Source organism: Podarcis tiliguerta (genome assembly GCF_965153285.1).
Source record: "Podarcis tiliguerta genome assembly, chromosome: 5".
NCBI classification, from domain to species: Eukaryota; Metazoa; Chordata; class Lepidosauria; order Squamata; family Lacertidae; genus Podarcis; species Podarcis tiliguerta.
Genome location: NC_139538.1, coordinates 56,843,456 through 56,860,368, shown reverse-complemented (window position 1 = coordinate 56,860,368; position 16,913 = coordinate 56,843,456). Strand labels below are relative to the sequence as shown.

General features: G+C 38.8%; 1 long non-coding RNA gene across 1 annotated transcript; it reads left to right on the top strand.

Moving 5' to 3' along the window:
• The first annotated feature begins 3,447 nt into the window (after window positions 1-3,447).
• Window positions 3,448-16,704, top strand: LOC310677225. The gene is made up of 4 exons (XR_014511006.1): window positions 3,448-3,552; window positions 9,393-9,509; window positions 15,825-15,949; window positions 16,609-16,704. It is a non-coding gene; the product is annotated as an uncharacterized lncRNA (long non-coding RNA).
• The last annotated feature ends 209 nt before the right edge of the window (window positions 16,705-16,913 follow it).

The following is a 16,913-nucleotide window of genomic DNA, read 5'->3' as shown; positions in this document are numbered from 1 at the left end:
TAAAATACCAATACAAGTCTGTGAGTAATTTTTCAAAGAAATGACTCCAAAATAAGCAATTAATAACTGTTAATTTTGTAACATAATGGAAATGCTAAACCTGCTCCACCTTCAGCCAACAGATGCAATTAGTTACTACTTACCCCCCCCCCAAATAGTTTTAGTTAAGGACATTACTGTGGAATGCCCTGTTTTCCTTAATCATTTGAACTTGCTTAATCAGTATTCATATATGTCAATCTTACACTTTTCCCTAAGACTCAACCTTTTAAATGTGTCAGCAACATTTAGGGTTAATAACCTGTAAACTAACTCACTCTCTCTCAAACACACACACACACACACACACACACACGGAATAAGAGAACACCCAGAAAGCAAAATCAGCAAGTCTAGTTGTCCCAGATGACAACCACTAAAGAAAGAAAAAAAAACCCTCTCCTATAAACCTTTCAAATATTATCAAACCCAGTGAAATAAAATTTCATTTCTTAATTATGCAGTTTTGTTAAGACAGTTGAGTTGCTGCCCCAGTTTTACCACCATTCAGAACAAGATGCCGAAATAAATGACTATTTTGCCCCTTTCTTTGACCATGCCGGGGCATTTGTTATAAGGGTCCTCTGGTCTCCATCTTCTGTTCCTGACCCTCAAACTGAAGTAGCAGTGGCCATAATCCTAGCAGCTTCACCCCACGGGGTATTTTCTATATGACACCATTGTGATCTTACACTTCATCCAAACATTAAAACCAGGAGCCATAGTTCCTTATTCTTGCACAACCTAGGAGCAAAGCTGACCAGTCAGAAGATGGAATAAATGCTATTGTGACCCAGATCATAAAAAGGTGATAGGAATAGGATGTCCAACCTTAATATCAGTGGCACAGTGAAGACTCTGGACTTCATGATCATACACCCCTCCCTTCACTCTTTAGATTGTAATGTGCAATAATTAATTTCAAAATGTGATAAAGCCAGGCATGCTGCCTTTGGGGGGGGGGGGTGACTTATTTTGTAGAGTGGCTACATTGACTTCTGTCCTAAAACCTGCCCTGATAGCACCATGTCTTAATATATACAAAGTTTAGTTTCCTCTGCTTTCAACTGTAATTTGATTAGACTCTCTCTCTCCCCTCTCATTTAAAAATGAAAACAAAGCATCACATTATAAAAAATTATAGGTTTCAGTATAAATGCATTTCTAATTGTGGTCCTGTTCAGACAAATGTTGGCATCATACACTTTACTGTGCATTTCTTAAGAATCATAGCTTTTAAAGGAAAAACAGATTTCATAGGCAATATACTGGATTTTTCAAAAACTAGAACAGATAAAGAAATGCTCAAAATATAGGCAGAAAGCAGCTTGAAATTTTACTGGGATGAATTTGGGGCATTTCCTTTATAGAAGGCATATATACTGTAAACAGAGATGTTGTGAAGTCATTTGAATATTAAAAAAACACGAGCTAATTGTGAGATTGAGTGTTCCAAATTAAGCATGTGTACAATAGTATTTGCAAGATTAGCTTTTTGAGAAAAGAAACAGCTGCAACTGCTAGCTTAGACTTTACGAGCCATCCAAATTTATCATACCGAGCCAATGAAGAAATTTCCTTGTCAGTCTTCCCCCTTGCAGGATTTTTGGCTGCAACTGCACTTTTGCTGAATGCAAATTGGGGGGAAAGATTCATAGAAAACATACTAATTTCTGTTGCTGTTAGGACTAACATACAGAGAGATCTTTATTTATAAAGATAACTACGCTTTATCCCAGAAAACCAGTTCTAAAATGTGCTCATTTCAAAATGGAAATATTTCGGGACTGTTGACCTTTCCCATCTGTAGATCTTATTTTTATATACATTAGTGACTTAAGGCCTTCACTGAAAGTCCGTTTCTCATCATGTTATATTCTGCAGTCCTTATTTTGCCAAAATGTATGTTGAGCTCAAAGGATGGGTGTTTTGTTTTGTTTTGTTTTGTGAATAGCAGCAGTAGAATCCATGACTCCAGGAAGAGCTCACAGTTGCTAACTTTTATTTGCACCCAACAGAAGCTTGTGATGCTTCATATATCTTTGCTTGACGGCATGTTTACATACTCAGAATGGAGTGTTCCTTTATTCAGGTTTTTAAAGAGCCACTGGTTGTACTAGAATCAGTTTCTCCAATAGGATGTTGCTTGCTTTACACCCTGCTTTCAATTACTTTCAATTTGCCTATCATTGACAGCTATGAGTGAAATCACTGGAATTTTGTAGTTTGTAAAGGAAGGCACCATTTGGTCTATAACAGTGTCTTTCGGTTCATGCAACAGCACTGATAAAAACATATAATAATGATTTGGTTAAACTTAAGAGGTTTATTATTATTATTAGCAGTAGTAGTAGTAGTAGTAGTTGGACTTTTTTAAAATCAACTTTCCCACCTATCCCAAGTTCTCCCTTCCTTGTATGGAAATAGAGGCAATTTTTGTTGCTCATCCTTTCTCATCATGAATCTGGGCTTGCTATATCTAGGTTCACTAATGATATTTCATTGGAACACTTACTCATCAAAGGCTTTTTTAAAAAGCGGGTGGGAATATAGTTTACAGAAAGCAAGACCAAACATCTTCATGTTATCATGCAAAAAAATATATTTTAAAGAGATTTTTTAAACTACAAGCAGTGTGCATGAATTGTCCACATATGGAAAAAGTATTTTCTTAACATAAATCTATAAGAGGGAAAGGGGTGTTTTGTTATGCTTCTTTTAAGTTTGTGTTTTTAAAATGCAATTACTTGCCTTCTAGGAGTGGGACTTTAATTTCTTCCTTTATAGGAATATATAGTTCTGAAATTCTAAAAGTTTCTGGTGCTTTTCAGCTGTCACCTCAATTCAAAATCATGGAGCTCAGCAATATAAAATACAATAAATTTAACTTGACCTAAGCAGAGGTTTCGAAAACAGCTTTCAAAAATAATGCCTGTGTATTTGTGCTAAAATGTGTGAATATATATATATATATATACACACACACACACACACACACACACGTCCTCTACTTCCACATTGCTCACAAACATGATTTGTTAAAAATTGTTCTAATGTTTACAATAGTCCAAGAAACATCTACTTAACCAAAAAAAAAAAAAAAAAGGAATCAAAGGGCCATGTTTAGATTAACTCTTGTCTAAAAATAATATAAGGTGCTTCAGCCTCACATGAATTCCATATCTTTATATTCACATGTTATGCCTTTAGTATTTGAGTTTGAACAAGAAAATCTTCATTTAGCCAACATGAATATGCAATCACTGTGTGTATAATGTAACCTTTAGCCCAAATTACAGCTGACCTGCTATTTAGTGCTTGCAGGGCTTTTTCTTTTTCTTTTTTTACACCAAGTAAACTTTCCTCCAACAGTTCACATTTAATCAATTTTTTGTTTTGCAGTCTTTTGTAGATTGAGTCTTTTGTTAAGAAAGGACGTCTTGTTTCCAAAACACACTGGAGGCGATCGCTGGCATCAGAGTGCCACCAAAAGGCAGGAAGAGAAATTAGCAAGTACGTTCTGACCTTTACAAAGACAGCTAAGGTTATGCACATAACATTTGCTTGTTTACTTTGTAAAATCAACAACGAGTTGTAAACTCAATGCTTGGTAAGCATCTTGACGCAACTGAAAAAGAAACATTTGCAACAGCCAACAATTGCCAAGTGACATTATTGCATATATCCCTGCTCTTCCACATAAAGCCTGTGTTATCTGCTTTGCTCTATATCTATCGTGATGCAACTTTAATAACGTTAGCCAAGAATGCGCAGAAAATCACAGCTGTAGCTAGAGGCAAACCCCTCCCCAAAATGAGGTGCTTCTCCGAAGCCTCACCTAGTGAGCTGAGTATTGGCTTATGCGTGAGAATAAGCAAACGAATCGATCGCGGCAGTAGGTTGATGGGTACTGGTCGTTTTGATGGATATGACTGTAAAAAAAAAAAGTCCAGATTGGTTCACAGTGGACCTCATACCATGTCAGCTAAAACCAAAGAGACACAAAAGTGACAGCTGTGGAGAGTACACTGCAGGCAGTCAATGGTTCCTGTGATTTATTGTTCCATCTGCCTTGCCGCTGTGAGGACAAGTTCCCCCTGATTTGGTTAAAATGAAAAGGACCTCAGAGAGCACGACGTGTTTTTTGAAAATGTGCAGAAACTATTTTTTTATTTTTTTATTTCTTGATTTATGTCCCTTTCCCCCCCACCATAATGTTTGCACCAATTGTTACCCAATAATGATAGCTGGGGGAAACAGGGTGTGGCAGGGGGGAACAGGAGGCATTTATGACCAAAAAATATCTCCCCCACTATTCCAAAATGAAGCAAAGAAAAAGAATAAAACGATTCGCCCCCCCCCCCCCAAATGAACACCAAACTTAAATAACCTACTCTCTCTCAATAGTAACATAGAAATTAGGGGGGTTATCTGACTGTTTGGATTTTAAAATACTAAGCTCGTTTCTTCTATTTTCTTGCTTAAATGACAGAAAATCTTTCTATGGAGAGAGAGAGAGAGAGAGAGAGAGAGAGAGAGAGAGAGAGAGTGTCAGTCGAGTTGTATATGACATGCTGAGAAGTTCATAGGGAATGTTAGTATCAGAAGGAGGGCAAAACGCTTGTTCCAGATTCACACAACTCCCCCCCCCCCGCCCCAGCTTATCTCCCCAAGTTAAGCTGAAGTAAGAGGAGAATGCCTTTTTCGTGTTTACACACAAACTTCTTCTTTTTTTTTTTTTTTGCCATTTTTGACTTGAAAAGGAACGTTTCCTTCATGTGGCTGATGCAGCTTATTACCCCATTAAAGGGAAACACGGCATGACACTTCCGTCACCTTAACATGAAAGCCTAATCAACACTTAAAGGTGTAGCACAACACAAATACGCTCCCTCCTTGGGGAAACTAAAGTAGCAGTCGCAGAAACATTTGGACTTCTCCCACCCCTCTGCACCCCCACAACCCCGTGAGAATTGAAGTATGCCATGGCGGAGAAATATGGTTAATGTTTTAATACATTTATGGGGCATCAATAATAAATGAAGCATTATCCAGTGCTCTCTCAGAATAAAGTTTTAACAAATCTGAGCAAATTGAATGAATCTCGTGGAGTGATGTATTGATAATTTTCCGTGCGGATCACATGTTAAGGAGAAAAATGGGTTTAAAGGCCTCGGAGACCTTTCAAATTCCTGCATATGTTATATAATTCACTACTTAAAACGGCATGAACCTGTGAGCCACCAGAAGTTGAGGGAAAGGCTCTTACTCTCTAAATCTCATCAATGTTTAATGCAGATCAGCAAATTTCCAGCAAATTTCCCATGAAAAGGCCTGTTGGTTTTGATGGTGCATGGAAAGTTCTGTTCCCGTTTGCCTTCACGCGAGGTCCCCGAAGCCCTGACCTCTGTGGCAAGAACTTCCTGGCTGAAGGGTTTGCTAGGCCTCCCAGGTCCAACCTTGGTGTCAAAAGCTGGCCTGTCTCCTGTCTCAGGATGTTGGTTTTACCTCTCAAGTGTTTCCTGAATTTGTGAAAATTCTTTCTTTCTTTTTCTTTTTCTGGCCGGTTGTCCATAATGTTTAAATGCTCAAAAAATATTTATCTTTTTGAGAGAGCGAGAGGAGGAGAAAGGGCAAAAAACAAGGGAGAAAAAGAGAGGGGGGAGGAAATTGTAGTGGCTACTGTGGAGTGCAGGAATAGTCCCTGGAGACCAGTTCTACTTTTGGAACATGTTATTGTCAGGCAGAGGTCAACATCTTTTACCTCTTTTTTCCATTATTCAAAATAAGTATTGATGTTATGTTTTAGCTATTTAAAAGCCAGCTGCCTTGCTCATTTCAGATATTTTTTCTTCTTCTTCCCTGGTACTATTGTATGTGGTAATAGCTGGCCTGTGTATTGTCTTTCACAAAATCTACCCTTTCAGGGTCTCAGTCTTCAAATGATATCAATCAAAATTTATGCAATTCAAAATCCATATGTATAGAGTCCCAGTTCACCTCATTTAATGATAATAGTAAACCACATGTTGTGTACATGTCTAAAACACTTTTCTGGCTCTTGACTGTATTAACCCTAGGGGCACTATGTTTTCGTACAGCTTGCCCAACTGAGCAGCATAATATATTGATTAATACTTGGCAACAACCGAATTCTTGAATAATAAAACTGTGAACAAGGCAAATGTATACTAATAAAACAAGGGGAGTGCCAATATTATTCAGGCACCTATGTTAATATAAACTGCTCTAGAAGAACGGGGAGGGTTGAGATTTTCAAACAAACAAATAAAAAGCACAAGAGACAAACAATGCTGATTTGTTTATTTTTCCCCCTCCCTATTTCCTAATGTGATGACTTTATTAAGCAATTAGCATTACCTAGTGAAATACAGATTGCAAGTCTCCCCAAAGCTAAATGCTGAATCAGCTATAATTGCACAACTGTGAAAAGTTAGCTACTGACATAAGACAAATTAAGACTAGAGAGTATCCATTCGTGTGAATAAAATTGTTCACATATACGTATGAGCAGTAGAAACATTATAGGAGTCCCTGACTGAACAATAGCTTTTGTGTCTGATAAGAATGCTGCATTTACTCGTGGTGTAACAGTCACAAGTAAGGTTTGCTTCTGTGGACAAGTCCTTATGATATTTGGCAAAGGAGGAACTGAAACATTTCCTCAATTTGCTTTGGCGAGCCTGAAACGTCGATCCCATTGTGCATTCCAGAAACAGAACAATGAATGGATAATGTTTGAGAAAACCAGGTTACAATTAAGAATGCTGTGATGTCATCAGGAAGACAGGAATGAGTGAGAGAGATGTGTTTAGAATGTTGCTTTTTTCATTTGGAGCATAGTTTACTTAGGCAGACTATCTGTGGCAATTTTGAATAAAAATTTGACATAATACACAGTTATAGTAATTAGCTGTGTCAGTCCTGCTAACATTATTTTTTAAAAAGATGACTTATTTTTCTCAATGCAGAAAAACAAAAAACATTCTGCTTCTTGCAAATGATTCTGCTTCTTGCAAATGATTCAAAGCCTTTTGTGCAAAAGCCAGTATTGAAAATTAAGCCGTATAATGTTTCAAATGGCTGGAATGGGTTGTTTAAAACGGCAAGGTAGATCAGCACGGGCTAAATCTGGGTCTTCCTTTAATGCCATTCGCATGAGTCACAGCGAGGCAGGAAAGCTGTTGACAAATTAATGCTTTAAGAAAATAAACTATGGTCATGTTGAACACTGAGCAACTTTATCCTGATTAATTTGTGTTGGAGTCGCTCCAGCCCTCATTGACAAAGCCCTGCATTTTGTACAAATGTAATTTCCTAATATTTACACGAGGAAAGCCTTGGCAGTTAAGCTTTGCCTCCAGTGTGAGTTTTGTGGTTAGGGGGAAAAAAGACAATAAAAGTACAGAGAGCTAATTGTAAGCACATTTGGAGGGGGGGGAGATTTTGACTCTCCTCCCTCCACAGCCCTATTAAAATGTGTTATTATGTAGTACTCAAAAGGAGCATAGTGCCAGTCTCCACCTGGCAAAGTTTTAAGTAACACACACAGCATCTAGTGCTTCCTAACAACTGCACTGCTCTAGTTGAACACAACACCCAAAACAAAATTCTTATAGCATGTAACAGCATTGTTCTCTGAAATATTGGCATAAATTCAGATCAACCTGCCTGATCTCACAGCCCTTCTTATTTTATGTCTTTCTTTAAAGAGAATATTAGACATTTGTACAACTGTATAATTTAATAAAATCTGAGTGGGAGTAGAACTGCAATTATAGTCTATTGCTTTGTTTTAAGAATATTAAAAAAAAAACCTTTAGTTTTAATGAGATTTCCCCCCCTCCCCCATCAGTTTACACAATTTTCCAGATGCAAAATGAGCTTTTGGCTGTAAAATATTTTATCGCATTGTCTTACACAATAAAGATTAGATGTTTTCGTGCTCTCTCAACTGCACTGCAATTATTTTTTAGTGTTTGCAAATCATAATATAATTTAAAAACCATATTTTATACCTCATCTAAAATACTTTTATAGTATTGAGATGGAAAACAAAAATCCCAACAACAACATCTATTTAACTCTTCTTTTAAGTGGTTGTAATATGCTTTGGTGTACTTCCCGGGTTTTGGGGTTTTTTATATTAAAAAAACCTTGCTCAAAAAGCTTAGTTGCTCTTGAAAACAAATCTCTCAAGCAGCATCTTTGTAAAAAAAAAAAAAAAAATCCCTAGAATTTAATTCCCTTGACTAAAGAACCCAGAGAGCCTGAATGTAAAAATAGTAGCCTTGTCATTTCACATTCATTAAGTGAAACTCAGAAATTAATAATGTAAAATATGCTTTTTAATTAGTCTTACATTCTGCCCAATGTACTTAAATGGGATCAGCAGCTCCCCAATGATTTTTTTCTTAATAAAGTATTAGCCTGTGATGCACAGGGGTTGACAGGTATGATAAACTGGAAAGTACTTTTCAAGGCATATGAATGATACCAAAATAGTACTCTTCCATTTAAATGTAATTAACATCAGGGAGCAATATTACGTGAAGAGAAGCCTTCAAGAATTTTATTTCAGGGGTGGAGATCTTTTTTTCATTTCTTGTTTTATGAGTAGTTTGATGATTGCAGGCATGATTTTATAATTTAATTACCTTTGTTGAAAGCTAAGCTTTTTCTAATAGCCGGGCAACAGGATCATAAAGCACTCTTCAAGTGTATTGAAAAGAAAGCAAATCTCCTTTGATAACTTTACTTAGTAGGAAAAGGAGGGTGTGTGTGTGTGTGTGTGTGTGTGTGTACCTATATATGTGTGGTCTCCTATAGAACCCCAGCGAGAAATTCTCCCCATGTCAATTTCAGATTACCTGCTTCTGCTACTTGTGGTTCATTTAAATATAAAAATAAGTTACTGGAACACTCACCTGTAAAGAGTTAGATTCTGGGACAAAAAAAACCAACTACTTAGAAAATATGTCAAGAGTGAGCCACAAAAAAAGAAAAAAAATCAAAAAAAGCTTTAAACCAACTACCCCCTAACTTTCTCTCAAAATGACATTGCTTCTTTGAATTGCTATGAAGATAATAAACGATCATTGTTTTTCTGTTGAATAGCATCCCCTAACTGTCCAAATGTCAGTTGTGTTTACTTAAGATTGTCTGCTGTCTCTAAGTAACTACATTCCCAAATGAAGCATGTTTAAAGAGTAAACATGCAAAGAGACTCTAGTTCCGGTGAAATGGCCAAAAAAAAACCCCTAAGCAATCTTCACTTTCATAATGCAAGAGTCACGCTCAATTTCATAATGCACCCGTTATTATTACTGTAGGGCTTTGTAAAGATGATCTGCCCTTGGGCTGCAAGGACTTTCCTAAACTCACAGGGAGACATCTATATATGAGGTACAGATGCGATTCCTTTCCTATGCTTGGCCATCAGCACGGAGGTATGGTTTGACTTCATTCCACTTTCATCTCTGTCCTTTTGACATCCCGGTTTTCTCCCAAGCATGCCTCATTTCTAAACACGCACTGACACTGCTATGTGTTTTCACACTGTTCATCTGTTAACTTCTGTTGATAACCACACTGGGCAACGTGTTTGGAAGCATAAAGTGTTTGTGACACTAATGTACTATGCTGCTTGCTAAATGCTTCCTCAAATGTATGTCTTTCGAGCAGCATTCATGCTGATTAAACTTGGTACGGGTGACAGAATCTCTTTCCGTACTTGGAGGGAAACATTCCAAATTTCCCTGAGAGTTTGCTAACTTCTTCATCAACTGCTAAATAGCTGTGGGTTTCAAATAAAGACCCTGATCAACTTCTCAGTTGCTGTTTTTCATGTGCACTTCTGACTGCTAAATAATGAAAAGCGTCAATGTGAAATGACCCCTTGATTTGTTAGTAAAGATGCTGTTTACAACAGGAAATAAATATCCTGATGCATGCATGCAGCCACAAGTCATTACATGAAAGGAAGTGTGTATGTGTGTATGTGTGCGTGTGTGTTTGTGTTTTAAAGGATCCAGGAAAATCAGGACTGAATCATTTGCTATGGAAACACAGCCATTCTGCTACTCCCCAAATGAGCATCTGTCTGGGAGAGTTTGTTTGTAGAACAACAAGTGTCTAGCTGGCAAAAAATAAAAATTGTACCGGAATCCATAGAATCCCAATACACACACACACACTGTGCTTTAGTAGCTCCTAATGCCTTTTGCAACTGAAGCCATTATGTGTGATTCCCCCTCTTTGCTGAAAGTGAAAATGCTTATCTTTGGTACCCACGTACCAAATGTAAGATTTTGTGTAATATTTTCCAATCACAAACAATATTGCATTATTCCCCAGAGGGCTAGTTGATATACCTGTCTATTTATTTATGTGTTCAAGTATCCAGAAACCCATATAATTGATTCGTAGAAATATAATCTGTGCCATTTGTAAGGTTCCACTGAACTTATACTGCACCTGGGGATTCCCAGAAGTGCTATGTTACCTATACAAAACCACCTGCAATTTACTGTTATGGCTGAAATATTCATAGATAAGCCTTAGGTAAAGATAATGGCTTAATATATGGGTATAATTCTGCACCCCCAAAGCAACTTTCTGACAGTACAAGTATGCCACTAAAAAGTAAAAGACATGTGACTTTGATTCAGATATTCAGAAATCTAACGTTTGTTGCACTCCAGTTCTTACCATATGGCTTGTATTCGTTCAAATGCTTTACATTTTGTCTCCTCGTGATTACTTGATGGTACCTGAATATTGATGTCTTTGGGAATTATTTTTTATCTATATATTCCCTCCACCCCACCCTTATATTCCCATTAGGTAAGTCAGATGAATGAAGCACAAGCCCTCATTTGGGGCACCCAGAGATTCAGCTACTGGATCTGATTCACATTTGTTTCATTAAGCAAGTTTTGACTGTCTGCACTCAGACATACATGGCTTAGACCATGGGTAGGCAAACTAAGGCCTGGGGGCCGGATCCAGCCCAATCGCCTTCTAAATCCGGCCTACGGACGGTCTGGGAATCAGCATGTTTTTACATGAGTAGAATGTGTCCTTTTATTTAAAATGCATCTCTGGGTTATTTGTGGGGCCTGCCTGGTGTTTTTGAATGAGTAGAATGTGTGCTTTTATTTAAAATGCATCTTTGGGTTATTTGTGGGGCATAGGAATTCGTTCATTTTTCCCCAAAAAATATAGTCCGGCCCCCCACGAGGTCTGAGGAATAGTGGACTGGCCCCCTGCTGAAAAAGTTTGCTGATTCCTGGCTTAGACTAATAAACTAAAAAGGTATAATTGAACACTTATTGCCACTGCAAATATATTGGTCTCAGCTGTTAAAAACACCAAAGGTATACTCCTGGGAATGTGTAGTACAGTTCTCAATAAAGATCTGAAAAGTTTGAAGTCCCAAAGGCCTTTCAGCTCCATAAAGGACGGGACTTGGGAGTCCTGTTTATCCTCATGAATCGTCTAGAAGCTCATAGTTCCCACCCCAGGGCTGCCTCCTCCACCCTCTGCTCATCAGTGTGTAAGTGGCTTTCCTGCTTATATTGTTTCCTTATTTTTTTTTGTAAAGGAAAACTTGTTTACAGCAAGATTTTTAAAACATCTATACCTAGATATATTCTGATCCTAAACAGCTGGCTAGGAAATACATTATCTTGCTATCAATGGGACTTTCTTTCCAACTAAACACATTTAGGGTTGGAGGTTCGTTTGGCTTCCAAATTAAGAGCCATGCTTATGAAAAGTGCAAATGGCCAATGGAGTGTGTATGTGAGAAATCATTCCGTTTTTCCTTTCTTTTTTTAAGCAGAGGAAGACTTGCATGTAACTTTCTATCCAAGACATAAAACACGTTTGTTGCCTGAGTGTCTCTAAAGTAAGATAGATACATAGTTAAACAGGATGCTTGTCATTTATAAGAAATATCAATGCTTTAACTATTATTAGAAATGCTGGTTTTACAGAGAGAGAGAGAATGAGGAAGACAGAATGCTTCATCCTGAGGATGTGCTTATTCTTTTGGAAGGATCAGCTACATATCCCTTGCACCAGCCCCTTAATGGACAATCCAAGAAATGACATTTGTGCCGGTGCCAGAGGGATTGCTTGTTTGCCAATTGGCTGAAGTTAACATGCTGCAGTGGCCAGAGACAAAGAAATGAAGAGACGCCGGGCAAATTCATAGGATACAGCGTGGTGACGAGGGGAAGATTGTGATCCATTCTAAACACGTTGGCCATGTTAATGGCCCCCAATCAATCACTCTTAAGTGCTATTCATCATTCAATCAAAAGAAGACAGAACATGTATATTATTTAGACAAGTTTGAAATCATTTTAGGTTACAGAAGGTCAGGAGAGCCACCTTTCAAATCATCATGAAGAGATAGGAAAATGTTCAGGAACTGTAACAAGCCTTCATCTGTGAACCAGGCTAATAGGCATGCAGTAGATGCTCGTGCAGCGCGCTCGCTCAGGGCTAAAATAAATAAAACGGTGCCATTGTAGAGCAGCTCCTACATAAATAATAAGTGTATGAATAAGCCAATATGGTTGTAGGATATTTTGGTTAATATAGTTATCTAAACTGACTGGGAATTTACACACTCTCTGTGACATCTCAGAAGCTTTGCGGCTCTCATTGGACCACAACATCTTTCATTCACCTTTTATTGTCTCTAAGCAGAAGGAAGCTAATCTGGTACTTTTATTAGAGAAGACATAGAAATCATAAAAGAATACCGAAGTGGTGTTTTTTTGTGGCAGAGGATCTCCCCAGTAGCATCTACAGCAGGGGTTGGGGAAGCTGTGGCCCCCCAGATACTGTTAGATTTCAACTCCCATCAGCACACAAATGGTTTGGGATGGTGGGAGTTGCAGCCCAACATCTTGAGGGCCACAACTTCCTCACCCTTGATCAACATAGCCTGCAAATAGAACGGAGGTCCATAAAATGGCAGTATATGCTTATTATAGTAAGCTGCTTTTATACCAAGCCAGTCCATTGCTCCTTCAACTAATATTCTCTACATTGGAGTCGGGGAACTTGGCTTGTGGGCCAAATGTGCCTTGCCAGGAGTTCAAATTTGACCCACGAGGCCAATTTCTCCAAACCACACCCAACTACCCACATTTGACATTGTATGTGATGTCAAGTGTGGGGCAGGAAGAGATGTGGCTGCCTTAAAGTGCCTTCCCAGTTGTGCATTGGCAAGGGAAAACAGGATTCAGTACTAGTGACCATCAGTTGATGGGCGATAGAGCCAAGGCCTCCTGGAATAACTATGTGTGGTGCTTTAAAGTTCCAGCTTCTGGACTTCTAAGTGCCTAATCAACTGATGCCGTTGTGGTATCAGGTGAATGGCAGGTGGGCACCCCTGCCCACCTGTCAAATTTGGTCCATGAGACTAGATCCTGATAAGGATCTGGCTCCCTGAGCCAAAAAAGTTACCCAGCCTTGGTCTACACTGACTAGCCGTTGCTGCCAAGGTTAGCAGGGTACTTCACCAGTAGCTTCCAGGGCCCATGGGATGTCCTTGAAGACTTTCCTCAGCCGGAAATAGTGAGGAGAATTGGAGGACATAAAAGAAGGAATTGGTCTGCTTAAACCCCTAACACGTGTCCTGGTACAAAGATTAACAATAAGATTAAAAACCTCCCTTCCCTTTATTATACAGAAAAGTTTCAGGAGGGAGGAAACAAGAGAGAAGAACTTTTTGCTTTCTCCAGAAACCACACACACATACTGTAGCTCTAATTTAACAAGGTTCTCATGACTACTTCTATACAGCTGCTGCAGCTTTCAAATTACCCTGATGCGGCTTGAAAATTGCATGGAACAGCTAGCAAGTGAACATCCCAGTGTGCAATAAGTCCTGCATAGTTTGCACACCAAAGAGACAGTGGTTCAGATCTTCCCATTTGGATCTTCACAGCTTGTCGGATAAGCCTGGTATTTCAGCTGCGGTTTTGTGCGTGCCTCCTAGCGCACAAAGCTGCACCAGCTAAAATTGACAGCGCAGAAGATATTAGGGCTTAAGTGCATGTGCCATGCTAATCTGCCCCCTTGATCCAGTCTTGCATGCAAACATGGTTCTTCCCACACAAATGTGCCCTTCCTCTGTGCTTTCTATCTTCCTATATTACAAAGAGTAGAATGGGCTGGAGCCATGGAGGAGTCACTGATCCATTAGCATTTTGTTTGAGGGGGCTGATTAACTCCTTCCAGGTGGTGTCCCCAAAATATGCTTTGACTTTCTTCTGCTTTACTTTGGGGGGGGGGTTATTGCAAAGAAGGCGCTCTCTGCATGAACGCTGACAGTGGGGACTTGGTTTCCACTGACAGACAGCCCATGATGTGCATATGTGTATGTGGGTGTGCACCTGCATGCATGTGTGTGCTCAGGATATATATGTGAGCAGGCTCACCAAAGATGCACATAGACACACTTGCTGGATGTCACTTACTAGCAGGTCCAGTTTAAGCAAATGGAGAAGATGGGGCAGAGGACTATTGGCCCTCTAAAAGGTTTCTCTTATATTAGGGTTGGGCATCTGTAGCCTTCCAGCTGTTTCAGCCCCAGGCGCCATGGTCAATGTTCATGGGAAATGGGATTTGTAGGGGCCCAAGAGTTCCCCATTCCTTTATTTTCTTATGTAGGTGCTTTAATATTATGCAGTTATTGCTTTCTGTTAGTGTCCATAAGAAAGGGTTAATAAAAATATTTTCCATGTTATAAGGAGAGATTAGGTATCATCTTTGGCTTCCAGGGGGCCTTAGTCTGGCAAAACTGTTCTCTGAAACTGATCAAGGCTACAATTCAATACATATCTGTTCAAAAGCCGCATTGAGCTCCAGTGTGTATGGATGACACCACAAGCCGAGGGAGTGTAAACTATCATCGTCATTGGTTTGATAGGAAATTGCATCCAAGATTTTACTTATTGCCCACTTTAAATTGGAAGACATGTAATTTACAAAATCCTAATCCAGATATTTCCATAAATGGACAGCAGATGGGGCTACAAAAATCATCAAATAAAAAGTAATGGAAAGCAGCCTATTTCCATTCGAAAAAGCAATTCATTTAAAAAAATAAATAGGATTCTTCTTTGCTGTTTTAAGACATCAATGAATCTGTTCGTAATGGGCTTTTGTAAACTGATTATCCTTGATAATCTCATTAGTTGAAATTATCTTGCTTTTCTAACATGGTAGATTTTTAAATACCTTTTATTTCAGATCCCTCTGGGCATGTTGCAGTGCAATTTACTATTAAGCAACATAATTATCTATCTCAAACCTAAGTGTTTAGGAGTTAAAAGAATCAAGACACAGCTATTGAAATGGTGGAGAAAATGACCCCACAATCTAGATCCCAAACTAGGAAAGAAAAGGTGGGAGGGGAACCTATTTTTAACAGAGAATTCATTAAAAAGCACACCATTCTTAAAAGTAATGATGATTATGATTATGTAAATGAGATGGACACACTCATCCTAATAAACTGCTTAGCTACTACATAGATAACACCATTTATTTAAAACACTTCTATCCTGTTCTTCATTGCAAAAAATAAAAAAATTCCAGAGTAGGTAACAACTAGAAGTAGAATTCATATACATAAAAACAAAGGAGAAGATAAGAGCAAATAAAATTGCTAGAAAGTAAAGGATGCACAACGATCCAATCTGACAGTAAACTCCACTGAAACCCACTTCTTTCCCCAGTGCCAAAAGCTCAACAAAGTTGGTGTCAATTGTATCACTTGAGCTGGACAAGTTACAAAAGCTTCCCGTCAAGACTGACTAGTCCAGTGCAAACCCCCACTTTGTTCTCTGGGACTCACTTCATGGTGAGTGTGCACAGGGCTTGCAGCCAGAGAACATTTCTCTGCATTGCTGATACAAATATTATGCATCTACCCAAGCCCTAAGATAACCATCAGAGGCTCTGCTCTGAGTTCCCTGCCAATCTGACATATGAAGTGTGGTTGCAAAGGGGAGGGCCCTTTTAGTGGTAGTTCCCCAGTTGTGGAAGGCTCTCCCTAGAGAAGTTTTACCTGGCCTCTACCCTGACGTCCTTTCAGCACCAGGCTATAACTTTTACAAAATCATTTCATGCATTTTAACACAATTGTACTGTTATTTAAAATCATTCTGATCTTAATATTTATAATCTTTGCTCTAATGGAGTTTAGATTTTTTAAAAAACAAAACCCCAATGTGTTTATTTTAGCTCTCCATTCCAGTGGTCTTGTCACTGGCAGTAGGCAGTGTGTGGTCTCAAAATGGGGTGCTTCAAGGATAGGGCAGAGACGGTGATGTGCCCCACTTCTGGTGAGGGGTCCAATTCAGACCCCTCTACTGGGCCAACCTGACAGCTGATGCAACAAAAAAAAGAACACCCCCCCCCAGACAATAGGGTCGATTAGGGCTGTAGATGCAGTAAAGAATCTACTGCTTTGTATCTCCACCCCCCGCATTTAGCAACCATAACTTCTCTAAACTTTAGGTTGGTGGCAACTTTGAAAAAACAAACAAGCTTTGGAACAACGAACAAGAGACCTTCTCTTGTCAATAAGCCTTGCAAGTGGAGATCTTTATCCAGGTCTGTATCTGGATTGGAACTGAAATTGACTTTACATACAGAATTGCATTTAATTGGTGTGTGTATATGGCTTGTTATATTAAAAATGGTTTGTGTCTATGGAATTGTTTTGGCATTTTGAATTCTTTTTACTGTGGAATCGCTTTGAGGTGCTTTGAGGATCACACAATATGGTTTTCTCTTTTCATGGAATCATAGAATTGTGGAGT